The sequence below is a fragment of the Mesoplodon bidens genome, assembly GCF_964165515.1.
Source record: "Mesoplodon bidens genome assembly, chromosome: 9".
In the NCBI taxonomy this organism is placed as follows: Eukaryota; Metazoa; Chordata; class Mammalia; order Artiodactyla; family Ziphiidae; genus Mesoplodon; species Mesoplodon bidens.
In genome coordinates this window covers 53,236,420-53,261,896 of record NC_138166.1, presented here as the reverse complement: position 1 = coordinate 53,261,896, position 25,477 = coordinate 53,236,420, and the positions used below count along the sequence as shown (strand labels likewise).

Here is a 25,477-nt window from a genome sequence, read left to right as displayed (position 1 = left end):
TAATATGCTGTAAATATCAAAAACACCCTGAATATTGGGAGACTTAGTGCTAAAAAAGCAAAATGTCTTACTCATAATTTTATATTGATTGCATGTTGAAATGACATTTCAATAATATTTAACCTTATGTGTCTAAACTTAATTTTACTTTTATTTACTGTATTATTGTAGCTACTAGAAAATTTAAAATTACAAATATTTCTGTTGTACAGCATTGTCCTGTATGAATATTTTGCCTTTTCTCTCCCCAGTGGACTAAAACCACTCTGAGAGGAGGAATTCTCTCTTATTTATCTTGTCCCAATATCAAGTGAAAATTCTACAAATATATGTAAAATTTATGTTGAATAAAAATAGTAACTTTAATCAGGAGTGTTTAGTACAGTTTCCTAAAAAAGCATTGTTTTCTCTATTAATAGGCAAATTCAAAACCGTCTTTCTTGATTTTCATCTCATTTATTACTCAGAGTTCCAAATAACATTTGTTTTGGTCTCACTGTTCCATATAACCGATGGGTTGAAGGAGAAACTACAAGAAAAATTAGAAGGCATATTGAATTAAATGAAGGTTAAAAAAATCCACATATTCAAATTTGAAGAATGCATTTTAATTAGTGCCTATAGCATTACATGGAAAAGAAATTCTGAAATAATCTAAACCAGCACCTCAAAAATAATAAAGAAGAGCCAAGTAAAGTCAAAGTAAGCAGAAGGAAGGGGATAAAAATTTTAAATGAACAGATATTAGTTAAGTAAAAGGAGAAAAATAGAGGAAAATAAATGTACCTAAAATCTTATTTTTTGAAAGATAAGAAAAATTTATAAATCCCTAGACAGAGAGCTCAGAAAAAAGGTCCCATGTTAAAGGCATAATAGAAGACTATTACAAATTATTGTCGATAATTCAACATGAATGAAAAAATTCCAAACTAGCAAAACACTAAAAAAATAAATACGCTGAATCATTTGTATCTGTTATGTTAATTGAAATTGTAGCTTAACACCTTCCACAAAGAAAAGTCCAGACCCATGCGGCTCCAATGCTTAATTCTATCAAAGAAGAAATGTCAATTTTATGCATACTCTTACAAAAACTAGAAGAGGAAATATGTGAGGTGATGGATATGTTAACTAACTTAGTGGGGGGAATTCTTTCACAATGTATACACATATAAAATTATCATGTTGTACACTTTAAATATCTTACAACTTTATGTGTTAATTATACCTCAGTAAAGCTATAAAAGAATTCCAAAGTACAGATCGATATCCTTTAGGAACATAGAACAAAATTCCTTAGGAAAATTTTAGCTAACTGAATCCAATAATATGTAAAAAGAGTAACTTATGACCAAGTATACAGTTCAAAGATTTTTTGGCAAATGTACAATTCCAGGAATTCAAGGTTAGTTTAACATTATAAGTAATTATTGTAATTCACAATATTTATAGACAAAAAAGCAAAACCATTAAATTATCACAACAGAGTCAGAAAATACTTTGTCAAAATGTAATAACTCCCACTGATGATAAACAACAAACACAACACAGTAACTTGTGGCAAACTAGCTAACATTGTACTTAATGTTGAAAGACTAAATATTTTCACCCAGGATACAGGAAAAGCCAAGTGTATCCACTCTCAACATTTCTATTCAAAATTGTATTGGAGGCCCTAGCCAGTGCAATAATACAAGAAAAAAATAGTGTGTAGGTAGAAAAGAAGCAGAAAAATTATCTTTATTCATACATAACATAATTCTAAGGAATTCATAAAAAGTAACAGTCAAAATAAAACAGTTAAGTAAAAATTTATAAATGATTTGAACAGAAACTTCACTAAATATGACATGTTAATTGCTTAAAAAAACACATGTAAAATGCTCAGCATTATTAGTCATCAGGAAGATGCACATAAAATCTACAGTGACATACCCACTAGGCATCCATCAGAATGGTTAAAATAAGAAAGACTGACTATATCAAGTGTTGATGAATATATGTAGTAATTGAGAACCTTTAACATTTCTGATAGGAGTTTAAGTGATACAGCCAGTTGGGGAAATAGTTTTTGCAGTTTCTTAAAAACTTAAATACTTATCTTGTTACTCATCAATCCTACTCCTAGGCATTTACCAAAGAGAAATAGGCATATATGCACACAGAAACTTACACATGTATATTCATAAGTTTTATTCATAATATTCAAAAACTGGAAACAACCAAATGTCCAATAGTAGATGGATAAACAAAATCTGGTAATATTTATACAATAGGTTATTACCTGGCAATAAATAAGAACGAAGCACTGATCCATGCCACCACATAGATGAATCTCAAAAAAAATTATGCTGAGCAATAGAAACCAGATATAAAAAAGTAAGTACTATATGAATGCATTTATATGGAGCTGTAGAAAAGGCAAAACTAGTGTTAGAAATTAGATCAGGGCTTCCCTGGTGGCGCAGTGGTTGAGAGTCCGCCTGCCGATGCAGGGGACACGGGTTCGTGCCCCGGTCCGGGAGGATCCCACATGCCACGGAGCGGCTGGGCCCGTGAGCCATGGCCGCAGAGCCTGTGTGTCCAGAGCCTGTGCTCCGCAACGGGAGAGGCCACAACAGTGAGAGGCCCGCATACCACAAAAAAAAAAAAAAAAAAAAAGAAAGCAGATCAGTCCTTGCCTTCGTTTCAGGGTGTATGTGAAGGGGTGTGGAGGTGAGAGTGAATTTTATTGTAAGGATCATGAGTAAAATCATGTGGACATGTTCTATATTTTGAATGTAGTGATAATTTGTCAAAACTCACTAAAACATTTAAAATGAGTTCATCTTCTGGCTTGTAAATCACATGTCAGTGATGTAAATTTAAATAGTGAAAATGAATTGGTTGCTAGGGAGAGGGAAGATATGAACAAAGTAAACTCATGAGCAGAGGCACCTAGGGAGGAAAGCATATGGCATATGTGGGGAGCAGTGATGAGTTCCATTTGACTGGAACAAAAGATAAATGAATAAGAATTGTTGCAACACAAATTGGAAAGGTAGATAGAGTTAGAGCATGCAAGGTCATAAATATCAGAATAAACATTTCAGATATTATTTGTGAACCAGTGAATGATGGGGTATCAATTTGTTTTGTTTGCCTTCCCCTTATCCCTTCCCTTCCCTTCCCTTTCTTAACATTTGGAGTGACATCCTCAGACAAGTGGATAGACAAGTCTCCAGCAAACCATGGGAAAAAGCATGCCATGGTTCCACCTTAAATGTAGGATCTCTTTGTTGTCTGATATGCATAAGCTCCCTGCTCATCAGTGGCAACGTTCATTTGTTTCTATCATGTCAGCCTTTCTCACAGATACCATCAGCAGAGATCTTAAACACATATGTTCACACAACCAAAATGGAATCACAATGGTGGGCTCTAGGCATTTCTGGAAAAAATTTAAAAAGCATTGGGTAAAAATCAAATATTTTATCAAATATATATTTTAGGTACTATTATTTTAGTCTTTCTTTCCAAAATAACTGCCTTGAGATTTGGACGGAAATATGAAGTCTTTGTCAACTATTTATTCCCAACTCTCAAGCTTAATTTCCATTTGAAGAATCATAAGGATTGGTCACATATACTGGAATATTCCAAAGGCTAAAAATTCTTTATAAACCTATAAATTTGTTGAGCTCAATATTAGGCAAGCAGTGTTTTTCAATCCAGATGGCTAATTTGCATGGCTTCATTTAACACCTGACTTTTCTACATATGTTTGCTTATTATAAAGACTGTTACAAGAAATACGTTACCTAAAATTTTGAGAGAAAAAATAGCCTGCGAAAACTGGCTGCCAGATTTGTCTTGCTGTTCATGTTTCTAAAATGAAGGAGAAAAGAGGTTTAAAGGATTTGGGGCTTTGAAAAGGCAGTAGCTCTTTCTGCAGCCTCCAATGAATTAGTCTTCTCTTGGATTAACAAGCTATTAAAGTTTCAGATAGGAACATTTTAATACAAAGTCTTACTGGAAAAGTACAGAGTCAAAATTCAAGTACTACTGTTATTTAATAGTTAAAACTGTAATACAACATTTTTCAAAGGTTTCATAATAAATAATAAAACATCTAAATTAAATGGGATTTATTATATTTATATCGATATGATATAGAATTTTGACATCACTCATTTCTTTTAACGTCCCATCAAGCAGAGATTCACAATCCTTGTCTCCAAGACTATTTCAATGTTATTTCCTATTTGTGTGTGGCATTCCTGATAGTTATTTCTTCTTAATGATTATTTTAGCACATTTTTATAATACCACATATCCCATCCATCATTAAGAACTTCACTTTACAAAGTAGCTCAGAAGCATTGTCTGGGGTAGAGATGATGAGATATTGCAACTTGGTCATTTCCATTCCTTCTCTCTGAAATCTTCATTCTGCGTTGCAGTGAATTTGCACAATCATTTCATAGTTATCACAACTGCTTTCTCCTAGGCAGCTAAAGGGAGGGCGGGGGGAAAGCCAGGCAGGAACAGATTAAAAGACAACATTTGAAATTATAGAGATTCACAAACAAAAGGCATTTGGGAACAGGGAGATCCTAGACTGCAATTTTGTCATTATTCAGACTGAAGCCAGAGAGATCAAAGCTGAGATTTGAATTCTACTTCTCCAACCGAGTGTTGCTTAGGAGAAGTGCAAATTCTCTTGACCTCAGTTTTGTCAACTATAAAATGATAAAAGCTAACTATACATAATAGGGTCTTGTGAGGACAAAGATAATTTGTAAAATTTTAAACCAAATTAAACATCATAGATAGCTACATGGTAACAACATCAACATCAACAAAAAGCCCCAATATGTGGAAACTTGAATTTGAGTCTTGACTCCAGAATTGTTAATTAGATGAGCTTGGCATGTTTTCTAAATTTCTCTGAGTCTAATCATTTTTTGATGATACTAATTTCATAGAGTAATTGTGAGAATTAAGTGTTACTCTTTTTATGGCAACATACAAAGTGGCTGGTTTTTGCTGTGATAGCAATTCTAACAATTCTAAATGTTGAACACCAGCCCTATGGATGAAGTGGCTCTCTCTTCCATTGGCTCAAAATAAAGGCAAGCTCTTCAGACATAATTCAGGCAGAAAATATAGTCAAAGTTCTTTATAATTCTCCAATAATTACTACTTCCAGTTTTGGGGGGGTGGTTTGTTTTGTTTTGTTTTAGTCAGAATGAATGCTTTCTCAATAATCAGGCTGGTGTTTTTCTTTATAATATTCCATAATAAATGCTATCCAGGTATGCTAAGGGACCAGTACTCAAATTTAATTCTGTATTCTGTTTTCCCCTCAACTACTTCTAAAAAAATAATTTTCATAATTCATCTATGTCCCTAAATTGATCATTTCTTTTTCCCATTTTCTTCTGTTTCCTTCTGTTTCTTATGCTCAGGAACCTGACCTGTTTTTTCAATAGGTTAAAAATTATCATTTTCTACACAAATTAAAAACCAACTAAAAGATCAGTAGAACACAGTTTTTAAAATTCTACTTCAATTAACCAATTTTTCACTAGTCCGTTACTTGTAGAAGGTATTGTGCTAAGCCCCATAGGGAATTTTTTAAAGTATAGATCTCAGTATACTTATAATTTAACTGTAGATTTGAAAAAAATGTACCTACCATGTTCTGGAAATTATGTTAGATACACTATATTTTATTTATTTAGTCCTCACAATAATCCTCTAAAGGTGCATTATTACCATACAGTTGGGGAAACTAAGGCTTAGAGAGATTCCATGTCTTGCCCAAGGTCACATGACTAGGAAATTTGAATTGAATTGAATTGAATCCAGTTTGGCTCCGTATCCTTTATTCTTTTAATTGTGCTTACTAACACATGACTTGGCTATGTTTTTAAAAAAACACTCTATTACTGCATTTGATTTGCTAAACATTTTTCAGGGACTTTTCATAAAGGATATTGGTCTCTAGCTTTCTGAGAGTGGTTTTGTCTGGTTTTGATATCAAGGTTAATGCTGGCCTCATAAAATGAGTTGGCACATGTTTTCCCTCTTTTATCATCTTGAACATTAGTATATAATAGGTATTATTTATTTGTTTGGTAGAATTCATAAATAAAGCCACCTGCAACTGGAGTTTTCTTTGTGGGAAGGTTTTTAACTGTGACTTCAACTTTTGAATAGATAAAGGGAAATTTTGGTCATGTATTTTTTTTCTTGAATGAATTTTGGTATTTTGTGTTTTTCAGGAAATTGGTCCATTATAAGTTGTAAAATTTATTGGAAAAACAGTCATTCCTGGTATTTTCTTATTTCCCTTTCTATGTCTGTAGAATCTGAAGTGATATGCCCTTCTTCCTGGTACTGGCAATTGTTTTTTCTCCTCTCTCTCACTGTCACACATTTATTTTGGTTACTATGGACTAATGTTTGCAATCTTCCTGATCTTTTCAAAGGGCCAATTTTTAATTTCATTGGTTTTTTCCTGCTCCTTAGATGTTTTATAAATCACTAATTTCAGCTCTTATTATTACCATTTTCTTTATTCCACTTATTTAGAATTTAATTTGGTTTTCTTTCTCAAGTTTCCTCACATGGGAGTTTCTTCAAATAAAAGTTCAAGTGATTTGAGCCCTTTATTTCTAAGTTAAGTAATTAGTCCTATTAATTTACTTCTAAGGACTCCTTTAGCTTAATCACAAAAATTTTGATATGTGTTTCATTTTCGCTTACTTCAAGCTTTTCTATTTTCTCTTGTCATTTTGTCTTTGTCCCATGGGCTATTTAAACATGTATTGTTTAATTTGCACATATTTGGATATTTTCCACATTCCTATCTTACTAATTTCTAGTTTAATTCTGTCATAGAGAACATATGCTGTATTATGTCTAATCACATAATTTAAATGCATTTTATGTCTCAGAATATGATCTATCATATAACTATCTCATATGCATTTGAAAAGAATTTGTCTTTGCTGATATTTGGTGTGATTTTCTATAAATATCAACTTATGAGATTTTAAAAGTAATTCAAGTCTTCAGTATCCTTAGAGATTTCTACCTACTTGTTATATCAGTTATTGAGAGAGAAGTGTTAAATTCTTCAATTATAACTGTGGCTGTATCTATTTCTACTTTTAGTTATACAAGTTTTTGCTTCATAGGTTGAGCTCCTCTTGTTAGGTGCAGATAAATCTAGGATATTTATTTTTCCCTTCATAAATTGGTCTTTCTTTGTCACTGTGTAATGTCCCTCTCATTCTTGGTTCCCATATTTCTTATTCTGAGGCTTACATTATCTCATGTTAACATAGCCACTCCAGCTTGCTTTTGATTAGTGTTTGCATGGTGCATATTTTTCCATCAGTTTACATTTAATGTTTATTTTTCTATTTAAAGTTAGTTTCTTATAGACAGCATCTATTTAGGTACTGCATTTTATTGAGTGTAATAATTCTGCTTTGAATTAGAGTGTTTAGCTGGTTTACATTTAATAAAATTTTTTTACATGGTTAAATTAAAATTTATCTTGCTATTTGCTAGTCTAACCGTTTTCTTCTTCTTTATCTTTATTTTGATTTTTTTCTCCTAATCTATTTTATCTCCTTATTGGCTTTTATTTTGTTTTATTTGTACTAATTGCTATAGATTTTCTAAAATTCACTTTTAGTTTATCACAGTGCAACTTCAAATAATATAATTACAACTCACATATGATATAAGAAACTGACACCATGTTTTTATATCTTCCCGCTTAATCTTGGTGTTATTGCTGTCATGCATTTTGTTTCTCTGTATGCTACAAACCCTGTAATATATTACTATCTTATTTAAAACAATTATCTTTTATACTATTTAATAACAAGAAGCATTGCATTCTAAATATACCCATTTTCCATTTCTCTCACTCTTGTATTTTGTGTGGATTCAGATTTCTATCTGATATCATCTTGTCCCTACCTGATGACCTTTCTTTAAGATTTCTTTCTTTCCTTATATTTATTTTTTATTGAAGTATAGTTGATTTACAATGTTAGTTTCAGGTGTAGAGCAAACTGATTCACATATGTATATATATTTTTCAGACTTTTCCACTATAGGTTATTATACGATATTGAATATAGTTCCTTGTGCTATATAGTAGGACCTTGTTGTTTATCTATTTTGTATATAATAGTATGTATCTGTTAATCACAAACCCCTAATTTATCCCTCTCTCCTCCTTTCCCTTTTGGTAACCATAAATTTGTTTTCTATTTGTATCTTGTAAATAATTCATTTATATCATTTTTTTAGATTAAACGTATAAGTGATATCATATGATATTTGTCTTTCTCTGACTTACTTCACTTAGCTTTTATTATGGAAGCTATATCTATGTAGAGTTTCTGCTGAAAGATCAGCTGTTAACCTTATGGGGATTCCCTTGTATATTATTTGTTGCTTTTTCCTTGTTGCTTTTAATGTTTTTTCTTTTTGTTTAATTTTTGTTACTTTGATTTTTATGTGTCTCAGCATGTTTCTCCTTGGGCTTATCCTATATGGGACTCTCTGCACCTGGACTTGATTGACTATTTGCTTTCCCATGTTGGGGAAGTTTTTGACTATAATCTCTTCAAATATTTTCTCAGACCCTTTCTTTTTTCTTCTTCTGAGATGCCTATAATTAGAATGTTGTTGTGCTTAATGTTGTCCCAGAGGTCTCTGAAACTGTCCTCCATTCTTTTCATTCTTTTTTCTTTATTCTGCTCTGCAGCAGTGAATTCTACCATTCTATCTTCCTGCTCACTTATCCGTTCTTCTGCCTCAGGTATTCTGCTGTTGATTCCTTCTAGAGTATTTTTAATTTCAGTTATTGTGTTGTTCATTACTGTTTGTTTGTTCTTTGGTTCTTCTAGGTCCTTGTTAAACGTTTCTTGTATTTTCTCCATTCTATTTCTGGTATTTGGATCATCTTTACTATCATTACTCTGAATTCATTTTTGGGTAGTTTGCCTATTTCCTCTTCATTTATTTGGTCTTATGGGTTTTTATCTTTCTCCTTTGCCTATAAGATATTCCTCTGTCTTCTCATTTTGTCTAATTTACAGTATTTGAGGTCTCCTTTACCCAGGTTGCAGGGTCATAGTTCTTCTTGCTCCTGTTCTCTGCTCCCTGTTATAAGGATGGTCCAGTGGTTTGTGTAGGCTTCCTGATTGGAGAGACTGGTGCCTGTGCTCTGGTGGGTGGAGCTGAGACTTTTCCCTCTGTTGGGCAGGGCCATGTCAGGTAGTGTGTTTTGGGGTGTCTGTGAGCTTAGTAAGACTTTAGTAGTCTGTGTGCTGATGGGTGGTTTTGTGTTCCTGTCTTGTTTCTTGTTTGGTGTGAGGCATCCAGCACTGGGAACTGCTGGCAGTTGGGTGGAGCCAGGTCTTGGATTTAGATAGAGGCCTCCAGGAGAGCTTTTAGTGATTATCTTCCCAGGGCCAGGAATTCTCTAGTGGTCCAGCATCCTGGACTCAGTGCTCCCACCCCAGAGCCTCAGGTCTGACTTCCGGTTAAGGAACCAAGGCCCCACAAGTCACTCATCCTGCCAATAAAGGGGATTAAAAAAAAAAAAGTACTAACAGAACCCCAGACAAATGGTTAAAAGTAAAGTCAAATAAAAACAGAAACAAGGGAACACACACAAAAGAAACAAAAACAGAACCAGATAAATCAAAAAGCAAGAGAACAACCAGACAAACAAAAGAACCCAAGAATGAAATCAAACAAATAAAATGAAAACTGACAAAAACACAAAACCAAAAAACAAAACCAAATCAGAGTGCCAACTGAAGAATGACACAAAGAAACAAACTGACAAAAATGATAAAAATATATATATATGAGTAAGGGGAAAGAAGACAGAAGAACAGAAAAGCAATGTAGAAATAGAAATATATATATAAAAATAGAAAATATATTAAAGAAAAAAAAGACAAAATCCCAGAGAAATGGTAAAAACATAAACAAACAGAAACAAAGGAACACACACGCATGTAAAAGAAACAAAAACAGAACCAAATAAAACAAAAAACAAGAGAACAAACAGACAAATAGAAGAGCTCAAAAACGAAATCAAACAATTAGGATTAAAACAAACAAAAATGCATAACCTAAAAACAAAGCTAAAGCAGTGTGCCAGCTGAAGAATAAAGCAAGGAAACAGAACAAACTGATAAAAATGATTTCAAAAATAATAAAATAAAAAGGGAAAAAACAGAAGACAACAGAAAAGCAAAGTAGAAATGGAAATATAAAAAAGTAAAAATATGTTATAAAACAGAGATCCCAAAAGACTAACTAAAATAACAAAATAAAACAACAAACAAATTTTTTAAAAAGAAAGAAAACCAGAACAAAACAAAAAGCCAGGACCAACAATAGAATGAATCAAAACATAATAAAATTAATAATAATAATAATGTTTTCCTGGGGTCTCTGCTGTTAAGTGTCCTTGCACACACCGTAAGCCACAGCCCACCTCCACCTCCCCAAGAGGGTCTCCTCTGCCTCTGGGATGGTCTCTGGACCTGATGTGGGCCCTGTGGGGACCACTCAGACTCTGATCTGGCCCAATTCCTATGTGTGCTTGACCCCAAAGTCCACAGCTGCCAGAGCTAGACTGTTTTCATTTGTTGGAATACTCAATGTCTACTCAGATATTCCATAGTTGTGGGGTCTACCTAGCTGATTGGGATTTAATCTGCAGCTTGTACAGCTGATGGAAAGATTTTGGATCTTCTTCCTTAGTCGCCCAGTCCCTGGGGTTCAGCTTTGGTTTTATCCCCACCTCTGTGTGTGGTTCACCCACAGGAGTCTGGTCCTGAGGCTGCCTTGGAGCTCTTGGTTCTGCCCCAGTGAGAACATGGTGCAGAGGTGGTATGACTGCTTGGATCATGGGAGCCCCAGCAATGCCAAATGCGCAGGGAAGCCAGCACCCATGGGCACAAGAGATATGGCCCTAGTGCGGGCCTTTTCTGGTGCCTGGCAGCAGGCACGTGAGGGCCCCCCCTGAGAGGGCTTTTTTTTTAATTGCCCTGCAGCTGGCACGTGAGGGCCAGCTCTAAGGGTTTTTTGTTTTTGTTTTTGTTTTATTGCTCAGGAACTGGCACTAGCATGTGGGGAGAGAGGTTACAATAGTGGTTCTTCCCACTGCATGTGACTCAGCAGTAGTGCCCTGCTTCCATGGCACTCTGGTCTTCCTCCATTCCCTGCTGCAGATTTCCTCCCTCCCGCCCCCTCAGTCTATCTCCCCACAGCCAACAGCAGTTCTTGCTTTGGGCCTGTTCTCCAATCCCCACGCTCCAGCTCCCAGCCCCCTTGCAAACCTGTGAACACGTGTCAGTCCAGGGCATGTAGGGCCGTGGTACGGACCATCTGTGTATTTCTCACTCTGTCCCATGTGCCACAGATTTGCCGGTACACCCTCTTCCAACTGCCTCCAACTCTCCCCTTCTGTCCCAATCAATTTCCCTGTCAGAGAGGGGCTTTCCCAGAATCTGGGAATCTCTCCTCTGCTTCAGCTCCCCTGCCCTGGGGCTCAGGCCCCATCCTTCTTCTTCTCCCTTTTTTGTTTCCGTCTTACCTAGTTATGCAGGGATCTTTTTTTTTTTTTTTTTTTTTTCTTTTTGCGGTATGCGGGCCTCTCACTCTTGTGGCCTCTCCCGTTGCGGAGCACAGGCTCCGGATGCGCAGGCCCAGCGGCCATGGCTCACGGGCCCAGCCGCTCCGCGGCATATGGGATCCTCCCAGACCGGGGCACGAACCCGTATCCCCTGCATCGGCAGGCGGACTCTCAACCACTGCGCCACCAGGGAGGCCCTGCAGGGATCTTTATAGTTCTTTCTGGTGTCCACGGTGTCCTGCTAGTTTTCAGCCAGTGTTCTGTGAGAACTGTTGCATCTATAGATGTATTCCTGATGCATCCATGGAGATAGATGAACTCCACGTCCTCCTCCTCCTTTGACATCTTGAATCTCCCTCTGGGCTCTTATCTCTTAAAATAATTCTGTCCTGTTCTTACTCTCATTACTTTCTAAGATACTAATTCTACATGTGGTAGATGGTTTGACAATAGCCCAATGTTTTGGATGTTCTGTTAAACTGATTATCATGTTTTTCTTTGTGTCTTTCAGTTTGGATAATTTGTATTAAACTATCTTAAAGGTCACTGATTCTTCCTGGAACATGTCCATTTTATTGCTAAAAGCCTACTAGTGGAACACTTCATCTCTGATAATCTTTTCATTTCTTAAGTTTCTTACAGTTTTATATAATTTTCATTTCTCTGATGAATTTCCTCATTTCTTCATACATGTTGTCCATATTTTCTTTTTACTGTAACTTTTAATATATTAATCATAGTTATTTTAAAGTGTCTGACATTTCAAGTATCAGGATAATCTCTGGGTCTGGTTTTGTGGATTGACTTATCTCTTGACAGTGGGTCTTACTTTTTTGTGTGTGTGTGTGGTACACGGGCCTCTCACTGTTGTGGCCTCTCCCTTTGCGGAGCACAGGCTCCAGACGCGCAGGCTCAGTGGCCATGGCTCACGGGCCCAGCCACTCTGCAGCATGTGGGATCTTCCTGGACCAGGGCACGAACCCATGTCCCCTGCATCGGCAGGTGGACCCTCAACCACTGCACCACAAGGGAAGCCCTTATGGTTTTTTTTCCTTGCATTTTTATGTCTCAAATTTTGGAATAAATTCTAGGCACTGTGATTAAAAGAAAAGTGGAGACTAAGTTAAACAATATTTACACCCAGAAATACCCCTTCTTTTCTAAGCCATTAGTGTAGAGGATTGAGTTAATCTAGCTGCCAGTTGGTTTGTTTTTAAGTTTTGATTTTGCTATAGTTTCCTTCAGAGTAACACACTTTAAGGTGATAATTCCTGTTGTGTCTGGAACTCGCAGTGATTCTCAATTATTGGGTAGGCACCTACTTGACCTTTAAAGATTTATTAAATTGTTACTTTTTCTCTTCTGCTTGCCTTTGTATCTGTTACCTCTTCTTCTCATGCTCTGTTTAATAGAGACACAGTTTATGTACTCTGTCTCTCCTCATGGGGTCTTATTTCTATGAAATTCAGTTCAACTTATTATTTTATGTTTGTAGCTTGCTAATGAGCCTTAAAAGCATTTGATTGCATAGATTACCCAGATTTTACATTTAATAATGTAGAATCTCTTGATATATTCTACATCCTAACCAGAAGTGGAACTTGAGCACAAGAACATTTGGAATAGTTTTTGACTATTTATCCTCAGACCAAAGACTGAAAAAGTATATAAGCAAATATTGAATTCTAGCTAATATGTTTGTATATATGTATTCATATTCCCTTTCCCTCTTTTATAGAATGGAATGACAAATTATAAATGCAGAAGGAATGGTACAGTTAGAAAATCACATTTTGGCAATCAACACACCAATTGAGAAAATGATTATAAATTAATACTAAAGTTTATGGGTGAAAGTTTGATGAGGAACAAGATACAGTCTCAAAATATCTCCCCAAGAAATACTTATAAATTACAAAACCAAAAATAGAAACACCTGGCTGCCACCATCTTAACCATGGGATTAAAGCTGTCATAAACAGGATTAAGACAGGAGGATGTGTTTCTCCTGACAAGATGAACTGAAAATGATACAACACCACTTCTGTGATAATTCTGCCAAATATAAATCACCTGAATCTGATCATAAGGAAATATTAAACAAACCCAATTATTGGACATTGTACAAAATAATTGGATGTCTCTTTAAAATTGTCAAAGATATGAAAGACAAAAAATGATAATAATAAAGACCTAACAATTACATTCTATATTAAAGGAGGCTAAAGGGCGTGACACTAAGTGAATCAGATCTTGGACCACAATAACTTTTGCTTTTGCTCTAATTAGACATTATTGGAGCTTGTTTAGTTTGTTAACAGGATCTGTAATTCAGATGATAGTATATCAGTGATAATTTAATGATTATGATTATCACATGGTGGTTATGGAACTTTTTATTAGGAAATATACAATAACTTATTGGGGTGATAAGATATCATATCTGCAACTTACTCTCCAATGGTTCAGAGAAATATATTCAATATACATATACAAAAATAAAATGTAGGGAAAAATCTTAACAGATGGGGAACCAAGTTGAAAGTTATACAAAATTTCATAGCCTTTTCTTGAAATTTTTCTATAAGTTTGAAATTCTTTTGGAAATATACAGATTTCTAATACTTGATAGTGTAAATCTAAAAGATTATGCTCTATGTTTTCCTTTGCTTTTCTTTTGTGTCTTCCCCCAGTTTTATTGATATAATTGATGCATTTTGTAAGTTTAAGGTGTACAAAGTGCTGATTTGATACATTTATATATTGTAAAATGATCACCACCATAGGATTAGCTAACACTTTCAATTTTAATTTCTTTTCTGTAATGAGAGCATTTAAGATCCACTTTTTAGCAACATTCAAATATATAATACAGTATTATTAACTGGAATCACTATGCTCAACATCAGATCCCCAGAAGTTTTTCATCTTATACCTGTAAGTTTATACCCCTTGACTGACATCTCCCAACCCCCCTCCTCTACCCTCCCCCTCAAGAACCATCATTCTAGTCTCTGTTTCTATGAGCTAGTTTTTAAAAAAATTCAACATATAAGCAGTACCTTGCAATATTTGTCTTTCCCTGTCTGGCTTATTTCACACAACATAAAACCCTCAAGGTCCATTCAAATTTTCACAAGCAGCAGGACTTCCCTCTTTTTTCATGGCTGAATAATATCTCATTGTTTTGTATATACCACATCTTCTTCATCTATTCATCTATTGACAGACATTTAGGTTGTTTCCATATCTTGGCTACTGTGAATAATGCTGCAAGTAACATTGGAGTGCAGATGCATCTCTTTGAGATACTGATTTCATTTCCTTTGGATATATAAACCCAGAAGTAGAACTGCTGGATCATATGGTAGTTTTATTTTTAATTTTTTGAGGAACCTCCATATGTTTACCATAGTGACTATACCAATTTGCATTCTCATCATGAGTGCAAAAGCGTTCCCTTTTCTTCTCACCTTAGCCAACACATTATCTCTTGTCTTTTTGATGATAGCTATTCCAACAGGTATATGACAATAGCTCATGTTTTTGATTTGCATTTCCCTGATGATTAGTGATGTTGAGCACTTTTTCATATTGGTCATTTGGATATCTTCTTTGGAAAAATACCTAGTTAGTTTCTCTGCCCATTTTTTAAATGGTCTGTTTTTTTGTTTTTTGTTTTTGCTATTGAGTTTTATGAGTTCTTTATCTATTTGGATATTAACCCCTTAACAGATACATGATTTGCCAACATTTTCTCTTATTCCATAGGTGGCCTTTTCATTTTGTTGATTACTTCTTTCACTGTGCAGAATCTTTTTAGTTTGATATAGTCCCACTTATTTATTTTTGCCTTTGTTGCTTGTACTTTTGGTGTCATGTTCAGGCAATTGCTGCCAAGAACAATGTCAGGGAACGTTTTCCCTACGTTTTCTTCTAGAAGTGTTGTGGTTTCAAGTTTTAAATTTATGCAATCTATGTTGAGTTTATTTTTGTGAGTGGTGTAAGATTGGGGTCTGATTTCATTCTTCTGCATGTGGTTATCCAGTTTTCCCAACACCATTTACTGAAGAGACTATCCTTTCCTCATTGAGTGTTATTGGCCTTCTTGTCAAATATTAGTTGACTATGTATGTGGGGGGTTATTTCTGGGCTGTCAGTTCTGTTCCATTTATTTATGTTTTTATTTTTATGGCAGTACCATATTGTTTTCATGACAGTATCTTTGTAGTATAGTTTGAAATCAAGAAGTGTGATATCTTCTTCTGTGTTCTTTCTCAGGATTGCTTTGGATATTTGGGGTCATTTGTAGCTTCTTACAAATATTAGGGTTATTGTTTTTTGTGAAAAATGCCATTGGAATTTTGATAGGGATTGCATTTAATCTATAGATGGCTTGTGTAATGTGGACATTTTAACAATGTTAATTCTTCTGATGAAGGAATGGCTTTCTTTCCATTTTTTTTGTCCATTTTTCCATTTCTTTCTCCATTTTTCCATTTCTTTCATTAAAGTCTTGTGGTTTTCATTGCACCATTCTTTCGCTTCCTTGGTTAAGTTTATTTCTAGGTATTTTATTGTTTTTGATTTTATAGTAAATGGAATTATTTTATTTTTTAAATGTTTTGTTGTTAGCATATAGAAATGCAACTGATATCTGTCTGTTGATTTTATATTCTGTAACTTTACTGAATTCATTTATCATTCTAGCAGTTTTTTGTGGGGACTTTAGAATTTTCTATGTATAAGATTATATCATTTGCAAACAAAGACAATTTTACTCTTCCTATTTGGATGACTTTCATTTCTGTAAAAAATTTTTTTAAATTAATTAATTAATTTTGTCTGATGGCTCTGGACTTTCAATGCTGTGTTGAATAGAAATGTTAAGAATGGTCACCCTTGTCTTTTTCCTGATCTTAAAGGAAAAGCTTTCAACATTTCACCATTAAGTAAGTTGTTGGCTGTGGGTTTGTTATATATGGCGTTTATTTTGATAAGGTATGTTCCTTTTAAAACCAACTCATTGAGTGTTTTTATCACGGAAAAATGTTCTGTTTTGTCAAATACTTTCTTTGGATTATTGATAGGATCATATGATTTTTTATTTCTCTTCTTTTAATGTGGTATATTACACTTATTGATTTGTGTATGTTAAACCATCCTTGCATCCCAGGGGCAAATCCCACTTGGTCATGGTGAATGATCCTGTTCAATTTGGTGTGTTAATATTTTGTGGAGAATTTTTGTATCTATATTCATCAAGGATATTGGTCTGTGATTTTCTTTTCTTGTATCCATATCTAGTTTTGGTATCAGGATAATGCTGACCTGGTAAAATGAGTTTGAAAATATTTTCTCTGCTTCCATTTTTTGGATGATTTTGAGAAGTATCAGTGTTAATTCTTCTTTAAATGTTTGATAAAACTTACCAGTGAAACCATCTGGACTGAGGCTTTTCTGTGTTGAGAGATTTTTGATTACTGATTCAATCTCCTTATTAGTAATTGGTCTATTCAGGTTTTGTGTTTCTTTATTACTCAACCTTAGTAGGTTATATGCCTCTAGGAATGTATCCATTTCTTCTAGTTTCTACACTTTGTTGGTGTGTATATATTCACAGTAGCCTCTCACGATCTATTGTATTTCTGTAGTATCATTTGTAATGTCTCCTCTTTCACTTCTGATTTTGAGTCTTCTATTTTTCTTAATCTAGCTATAGATTTATCAATTTTGTTTTTTTCAAAAACCAGCTCTCAATTTCCCTAGTACTTTCTATTATTTTTCTGGTTTCTATTTTATTTCTCTTCTGATCTTTGTTAATGTCTTCCTTCTACCAAGTTTGGGCTTGGTTTGTTCTTCTTGTTCTGGTTCCTTGTGACATAAACTGAGGTTGTTTATTTGAGATCTTACTTGTTTATTAACATAGTGTTTATCTCAATAAACTTTTCTCTTAGAATTGCTTTTGTAGCTTACTGTAGGTTTTGATAGGTTGTGCTTCCATTTTCATTTGTTTCAATATGTTTCTTGATTTCCCTTTGGCTTTCTTTGACCCATTGGTTGTTCAGGAGCATGTTGTTAAATCTTTACACACTTGTGAATTTTCCAGCTTTCCTCCTGTTATTGATTTCCAGTTTCATAACATTGTGGTCAGAAAAGACACTTAGTATGATTTCACTCTTCTTTATTTGCTAAGTTTTCTGACCTATCTTGTGATTTATCCTGTATAATATTCCATGTGCACTTGAGAAGAATGTGTATGCTGTTATTATTGGATGAAATGTTCTAAAATTGTTAAGTTCATTTGACCTAATGTATGGTTCAAATCCAATGTCCATGTTGATTTTTTTTTCCTGCATGATCTATCCATTGCTAAAATTGTGGTATCTGGAGTCCCTTATTCCTACTTCATTGGTTACTACTTTTCAGATGTTAGTATATGCTTAATATATTTAAGCCTCTGATATTTGGTGCATATATATTTACAACTGTTATACCTTCTTGATGAATTGACCCCTTTATCATTATATAATTACCTTCTTTATCCCTTGTTATCATTTTCGCTTGAAATCTATTTGTCTTATATAGCTACTTTGCTTTGTTTTGGTGTCCATTTGCATGGAATACCTTTCCATTCCTTCGAGCCTATACATGTACTTAAAACTGAAGTGAGTCTAGTAGACAGCATATAGTTGGGTCCTGTTTTTGTTTTTTTGTTGTTGTTGTTTGTTCTTACAAATGCCACCTTACTCATTGTTTTATGGCTGTTTTGTACTTCCTTTTTTCTTCTTTTTTTGCTGCCTATCTTTGTAAAGTGATAATTTTCCATGGTGGTATGCTTTGATCCCCTTCTATTTATCTTTAGTTTATCTATTGTAGATTTTGCTTTGTGGTTTCCATGAGGCTTATATAAAAAACTACACACACACACACACACACACACACAGAGGCCTATTTTAGATTAATAATAATTTAACTTTAATCACAAAAAAACCCTCTGTTCCTTTAGGCCCCTCTTTTATGATTTGCTGTCACCATTTATATCTTTTTAATTGTGTATCCATTAGCAAATTGTTCATGCTATAGCTACTTTTAATACTTTTGTCCTTTGACCTTTATTCTAGAGTTAAGTTAGCATGTCACCATATTACAGTCAGGATATTCTGAATCTGACTGTATGATTATCTTTACCAGTATTGTATGTTTTCATGTTACTAGTTAGAGATCTTTTGCTTCAGCTTGAAAACTCTTTTCAACATTTTTTTTTGTAAGTCAGGTTTAGTAGTGATGAGTTCCCTCAGCTTTTGTTTGTTAGGGAAAGTGTTTATTCCTCCTGTAATTCTGAAGGACAGCTTTAATGGGTAAAGTATTTTTGGTTGGCAGTTTCTTTTTTCTAGCACTTTGAATATATCATCCCATTCTCTCCTGGCCTACAAAGTCTGAGGAACCTACTGATAACCTTATTGGGTGCCCTTGTATGAGAAAAATCTTTTGTTTCTCTTAGAGATTGTAAAATTCTTTGTCTTTAGTTTGAGACAGTTTCATTATTATATGTCTTGGAGAAGAACTTTATGGATTGAAATTTTGAGGTGACCTTTCAGTTCATAAACTTAGATGTCCAAATCTCTCCCCAGGTTTGGGAAGTTCTCAGCCATTATTTCTTTAATAAGCTTTCTACTTTTTCTCTTCCTCTTTTCCTTCTGGGACTCCAATAATGCATACATTATCAATTTGGTGGCCTCTCCTTAATTCTCATAGGCTTTCTTCATTCCTTTTCATTCTTTTTTCTTTTTTTCTCCTCTGATTGGATAATTTCAGTCTGCCTTCTTGCTCACTGATTCTCTCTTCTGCCTGTTCAAGATGGCTAATGAAGTTCTCTATTGAATTCTTCAGTTCAGTCATTGTATTCTTCAGCTCTGAAGTTTCTATTAGGTTCTTTTATGTTTTTTCCTCTCTCTTTGTTGACTTTCTATTTTCTTTGTGTTTGTAATCCTGATGTTTATCTGTGTTCTCTTGTAGCTCTTTCAGCATAAGTAGAACAATTATTTTGAGTTCTTTGATCTCCATTTCTTTGGGGTCAGTTACTAGAAGTTCGCTATATTCCTTTTGTAGAGATATGTTTCCCTGATTCTTTGTGATCCCTGTAGCATTATGCAGATGTCTGCATATTTGAAGGAGCAGCCACCTCTTCCAGACTTTATGGACTGATTTCGATAAAGGAAGCTTTTACCTGTGAATAAGAGCACACTACATCATGCTGTGACCCTGGGTCTGCTTGTATAGGGTGTCAACTTCAGGGGCACATGGCTGCACCTAGTCTGGGCAGAATATTATGTCTCTGAGGCCACTGGGGTTCACAGTATCAACAACTGTGTTCTCCTTGGTGAGTACTGTGGTGGGTGGTGGGTCCACAGTGGCTACAAAGGGTGTTAGGGTCTAAAGGGGCACTTCCAATTCCAGTAGCTAAGAACCAGGGCAGGCAGCAGTGGTGTCTAGAGCCAGTGGTTTTCACATCATCAGCTGTGGTGACTAGCTGCAGGTGCCTATATAGTGGCAGAGGGCAGGTGCAGACACACTGATAGTGATGGGGGTCAAGGCCATAGTTGGCCAGAGCCAACTATGGGCTCACTTGCAGCTATCAAAGACCTGGCTGTCAGAGTTCTCTCCTATGGCTGTATATTCTACACTGGGGTGTGTGCAATGCAGTGGAGGCTGGTGATAAGGATCAGGTAGCTGGGCATGCTGATGCACATATGGAGGGGCTAGTTATAGGTTGGCACAGTGGTGCCAGCCATAACAGAAGGTAGGGCCTGCTCTGGGCCTGCAAGCAATTGCATGGACCCTGGGATCAGTGCACTCACAGGTAGCCTCACAGTCTCCCTCTGAGCATACACAGTGTAGTGGAGGCCAGTGACAGGGGTTTGGCTGGGAATGTGCAGGTGCACAACTGGAGAGGCTGTCTAGAGGTGGACTCAGTGGTGCCAGCAAGCACCAAGTGTGATCGAGACCCATGAGCAGGGGCCCTGGATGTTGGTGTGTTCTTCTGTGGTGTGCAAGGTGCCATGGAGGCTGGTGATGGGGGCCACACTGGGGCATGCAGGTGCACAGCTGGAAGGGCAGAGAGGGATTGAGGTGGTTAGTGTTAGCAAATGCAAACACCTGTGGGGTGACAACTTGTAGATCTGAGGGAGGTTCTCAGTGGTTGTACTACCTGGTGACTTTGTCAGTGGTGGAAGCTGCTGTGTTTGTCTGCAAAATCTCTGTGAACCACAAACATGCCCATGTGTGACTGCTAATAGTAGTCTCTTGCTTTTCTTCCTCATTCCTTGCTGACTCTATATATCTCAGCTTTGCCAGTCTGGGTGGAGTAAAATCAAAATAGGACCTTTGCACAGTGCTTGGAGAGGCTGGTTGCTCACACCATGCTGCTTTTCCTGGTGAGAGAAACTCTTTCTAGCTGGGAAATTCCTTTTTTGCCACTGAACAATGCTGACTTGGCGGATGTGATGATACAGGTGAAATGAAGTTTCTTCCTTCTCTTCTTGAGTGATTATTCTGGTTTTTTTTTTGTTCCATGGTGTTGCTAAAATTTCCTAAGTGGTCTTCCAGAGTCTTTTTTGTTTGTGAATAGCTGTTCAGTCATTGATCTTTGTGCAGTGATGGGGAAGCTGGGTTCTTGTATATTGCCATTTTTTTTCCTGCAACCAACTTCTTTTGTGTCTTGATGAAAGTATTGCAATATTACCCTGTAATAAAAAGAACCATGACTTGAGCACTTACACATTCATTGCTGTTTCACAGAAGTTTTGCATATTTGTTGCATTTGTAACTTATAAAATTATTTTTCTGTGAGATGCCCTCACAGAGTATCTTCCAATATTATATTTACAGAGAAAATAATTCTTACAGATAAAAAGTACAATCACTTATCTCATACAGGCTTTATACCTCGGTTTCTAGTATGATGTAAAAGTTTCCTTGTTAATTAATACATGATGTAGGTATAAATCAGTCATGAAGAACCAAACATATTTGTTTCCATATGTTCTCACTGATTTCACTAAGTTGAAACCTCGTGGATAAACTTCTGTATAATTAGATGAGCATGATAACTTCCCAGAAAGACAGGCTTTCCTGGGATACACTACTATCTAAGTGCATGTGGGTTTGGAGAGGAGCAAGGATGGATGTCTGCATAATCATATGGGTACACTAACCAATGAATAAACTTGAAACAACCAATCATTTCAGAGCTATTAAGAAAATACTGAATGTGGCACAATGTGATCTGCTAATATGTTTTGCTTAAATACTTTTTTTTAAACCATAGATCAGACTAAATAGGGTTATGCAGTACAGGCTGAATAAATCTGTCTCTCTCTGGATTGGGTCAGTATTTAGGTTCTTTAGAGAAATGTATGCCATGGTGACTAGACTTAACATGATAATCATTTTGAAATGTATAGAAATATCGAATCACTATGTAGTGTACCAGGAACTGACATAGTGTTGTATTTCAATTATACTTCAAAAACAAAGTCATAGAAAAAGAGATCAAATTTGTGGCTATCAGAGTTGGCGGGTGGGGAGAGTGTGAAATGGATGAAGGCAGTACAAATGTACAAACTCCAATTATAAGATAAATAAGGGATGTAATGCACAACATGATAAATACAATTAACACTGCTGTGAGTTACATATGAAAGTTGTTGAGAGTAAATCCTGAGAGTTCTCATCACAAGAAAAAATTTTCTATTTCTTTAATTTTTTATCTATTTTGAAATTATGGATTTAGTTAAGCTTATTGTGGTAATCATTTCATGGTATATTAAGTCAAATCATTATGCTGTATACCTTAAACTTACACAGTGCTGTATGTCAATTATATCTCAATAAAACTGGAAGAAAAAAGAAAAATGTATGCAGCTCTCCAGACATAATACATTAAGAAAACCATGTTCTGTCTTTTAAAAATATTGAAAAGACATAGGAATGCATATAGTTTGATTTTTTAACCTGAAGTCAAAAAGAGTAAATTTTTTATATTCATGATGAACTCACTGAAAACTCAGTTCATGAACTTGATATTAAAAAGAGTTACGGCAAATCTGAACAGATACTTTATTGCAACTGCCAATTTTCTTTTTATCTAATTAGATTTTACTTTTAGTTATTTTCAGAAGAATTAGAACTATACAGAGTTGTGAAATAAAAATGAACTCTAACATTCTGAACCCATGAGATATGAAAAGTTTATAAATGATTGAAAAGTCAAAAGAACACATTCCTTTGAAAAAAAGGAAGAAGGCTAGAGGAAAAAAATTATATAATGGAAAAATAAATGAATTAGAGAAATGTCATAAACCAAATATGCATTATAGATCAAACATTTTCAATCCTGTTGATACAATCTAAGTATCAACACAATGCTCTTGTGAGAAATCAAATGGAATTTTCAATGACAAGTGTAAAGGCTCTGTGCTACAACACAGAATTGAAGTACTTTGTTAACTCCCAATTTTGACAAATTTAAGAAAATCCTTCTGTTAGAATCTGTTTTATAAACTATTGATGCACTAAAGAAATAAAGTCTTTGGAGATAAAGAACCCTTTTACTACACTAATACAATTAAGAATGTAATAAAATAATTGTGTATTAATAGATCATTCTAAGAATATAATTCTAAGAGTAGCTTTAATTCCTACAGATTAACAGAATATAGATATCAATTACTTAAGTGAAGAGCTTGGTAAGAAGTTCCAAATGTCATGGTAGAAATAAAGCAGTAGAGGAGGAAATAAAAAAGAAATAGGTTTAAGGCTAGCTGGTGGAAACACAAATAATTCAGCGTTTACAGACAGGATAGAATTTGTAATTGTGAATGGTGGAGGTCAGGGATACATGTTGTTGCAAATGGCAGAATTTGATTGTTTTTTATGACCGAGTAATATTTTATTATATATACACACATATATATGTACACCACGTCTTCTTTATCCATTCATGTATTGATGGACACTTAGATTGCGTCCGTGTCTTGGCTATTGTAAATAATGCTGCTATGAACATTGGGGTGTACTTTTTGGCTACCATTGCAGGTCTTGCAGACCAAGAACATTTTTGTCAGCACAGAAATTTATATTAAGCAGGCTGGTCTAGAATACATCGTGCTTGTATCATTTATTACTTTTTTAAATGTTTTGTGTTTTTTTAATTGATACAAAATTGATGTATTACATCCTGTAAGTTTAAGGTGTACAACGTGTTGAATTGATATGTTTATATATTGCAAGATGATTACCACCTTAGTGTTAACACCTCTGTCACATCACATAATTATCATTTCTTTGTTGTGGGGGAGTAATTAAGATCTAGTCTCTTAGCAACTTGCAATACAATATTATTATCTGTAATAACTATGCTGTGCATTAGATCTCCAGGACTTATTTATCTATTGGTTGCAACTTTGTACCTTAAACAATATCTCAATTCTCCCACCCACCAGCATCTGGTAACCACATTTCTACTCTGTTTTAATGAGTTTGGCTTTTTCAGATTCCATACATAAGTGAGTTTTTGGTTTTGTGTGTCTGACTTATCTCACTTGGCATAATGTATTCAAGTTCCATTCATGGTGCAAATGGCAGGATGTTATTCTTTCTCATGGCTGAATAATATTTAATTGTGTGTGTGTGTGTGTATATACCACATTTTCTTTATCCATTCATCCATTGATGGACACTCAGGTTGTTTCCATATCTTAGCTATTGTGAATAATGCTGCAATAAACGTGGGAGTGCATATATCTCTTCAATATCTGTTTTCATTTCCTTTCAGTATATACCCTGAAGTACAATTGCTGGATCATATGGTAGTTCTATTTTTAATTTTTTGAGGAACCTCCATATTTTCCACAGTGCTTGAACCAAATTACATTCCTACCAAGAGTGTACAAGTCTTCCCTTTTCTCCACATCCTCACCAACATTGGTTATCTCTTGTCTTCTTCATAGCCATTCTAAAAGGTGTGTGGTGATACCTCACTGTAATATCTCACTGTGGTTTTGATTTATATTTCCCCAATTATTAGTAACATTGAGCGTCTCTTCATGTAGCTGTTAACCATTTGGATGTCATCAATGGAAAAATGCCTAACTCCTCTGCCCTTTTTCAACTCAATTGTTTGGCTTTATTTAATTCAGTTGTATAGATTCCTTGTATATTTTAGGTATTAGCCCCTTATCCAATATATAGTTTGCAAATATTTTCTCCCATTGCATAGGTTGCCTTTTTGGTTGTTTATTTTGCTGTGCAGAAGCTTTTTAGTCCTACTTGTTGATTTTTGCTTTTGCTGCTTATACTTTTGGTGTCATATCTAAAAAATCATTGCCAAGATCAATATCAAGGAGATTTTTCCCTATGAATTCTTCTATTACATTTATGGTAACAGGTCTTATGTTAAAACCTTCAATATATTTTGACTTCACTTCTGTGAGAGTGTAAGATCCAGTCCAATTTCATTTTTCTACATGTAGCTGTCCAGTTTTCCCAGCACCATTTGTTAAAGAGATTATTATTTTCCCAGTTGAGCGTTGTTGGCTTTCTTGTCAAATATTAGTTGACTGTAAATGTGTGTGGGGGGGTTATTTCTGGGCTCTCAATTCTGTTCCACTGGTTTATGTGTCTATTTTTATGTCAGTACCATACTGTTTTGATTACTATAGCTTTGTAGTATATTTTGAAATCAGGAAGTGTGATGCCTCCTGCTGTGTTCTTCTTTCTAAGGATTTCTTTGGGTATTCAGTG

The 25,477-nt window shown here is 35.0% G+C and overlaps 1 long non-coding RNA gene across 1 annotated transcript in view; it reads right to left on the bottom strand.

Moving 5' to 3' along the window:
* Positions 1–4,131: 4,131 nt before the first annotated feature.
* Positions 4,132–25,477, bottom strand: part of LOC308622978 — a 33,948-nt gene continuing 12,602 nt past the window's right edge. The window contains exon 3 of the long non-coding RNA XR_014016715.1: positions 4,132–4,493. This is a non-coding gene — a long non-coding RNA (uncharacterized lncRNA). The remainder of the gene's footprint in view (positions 4,494–25,477) is intronic.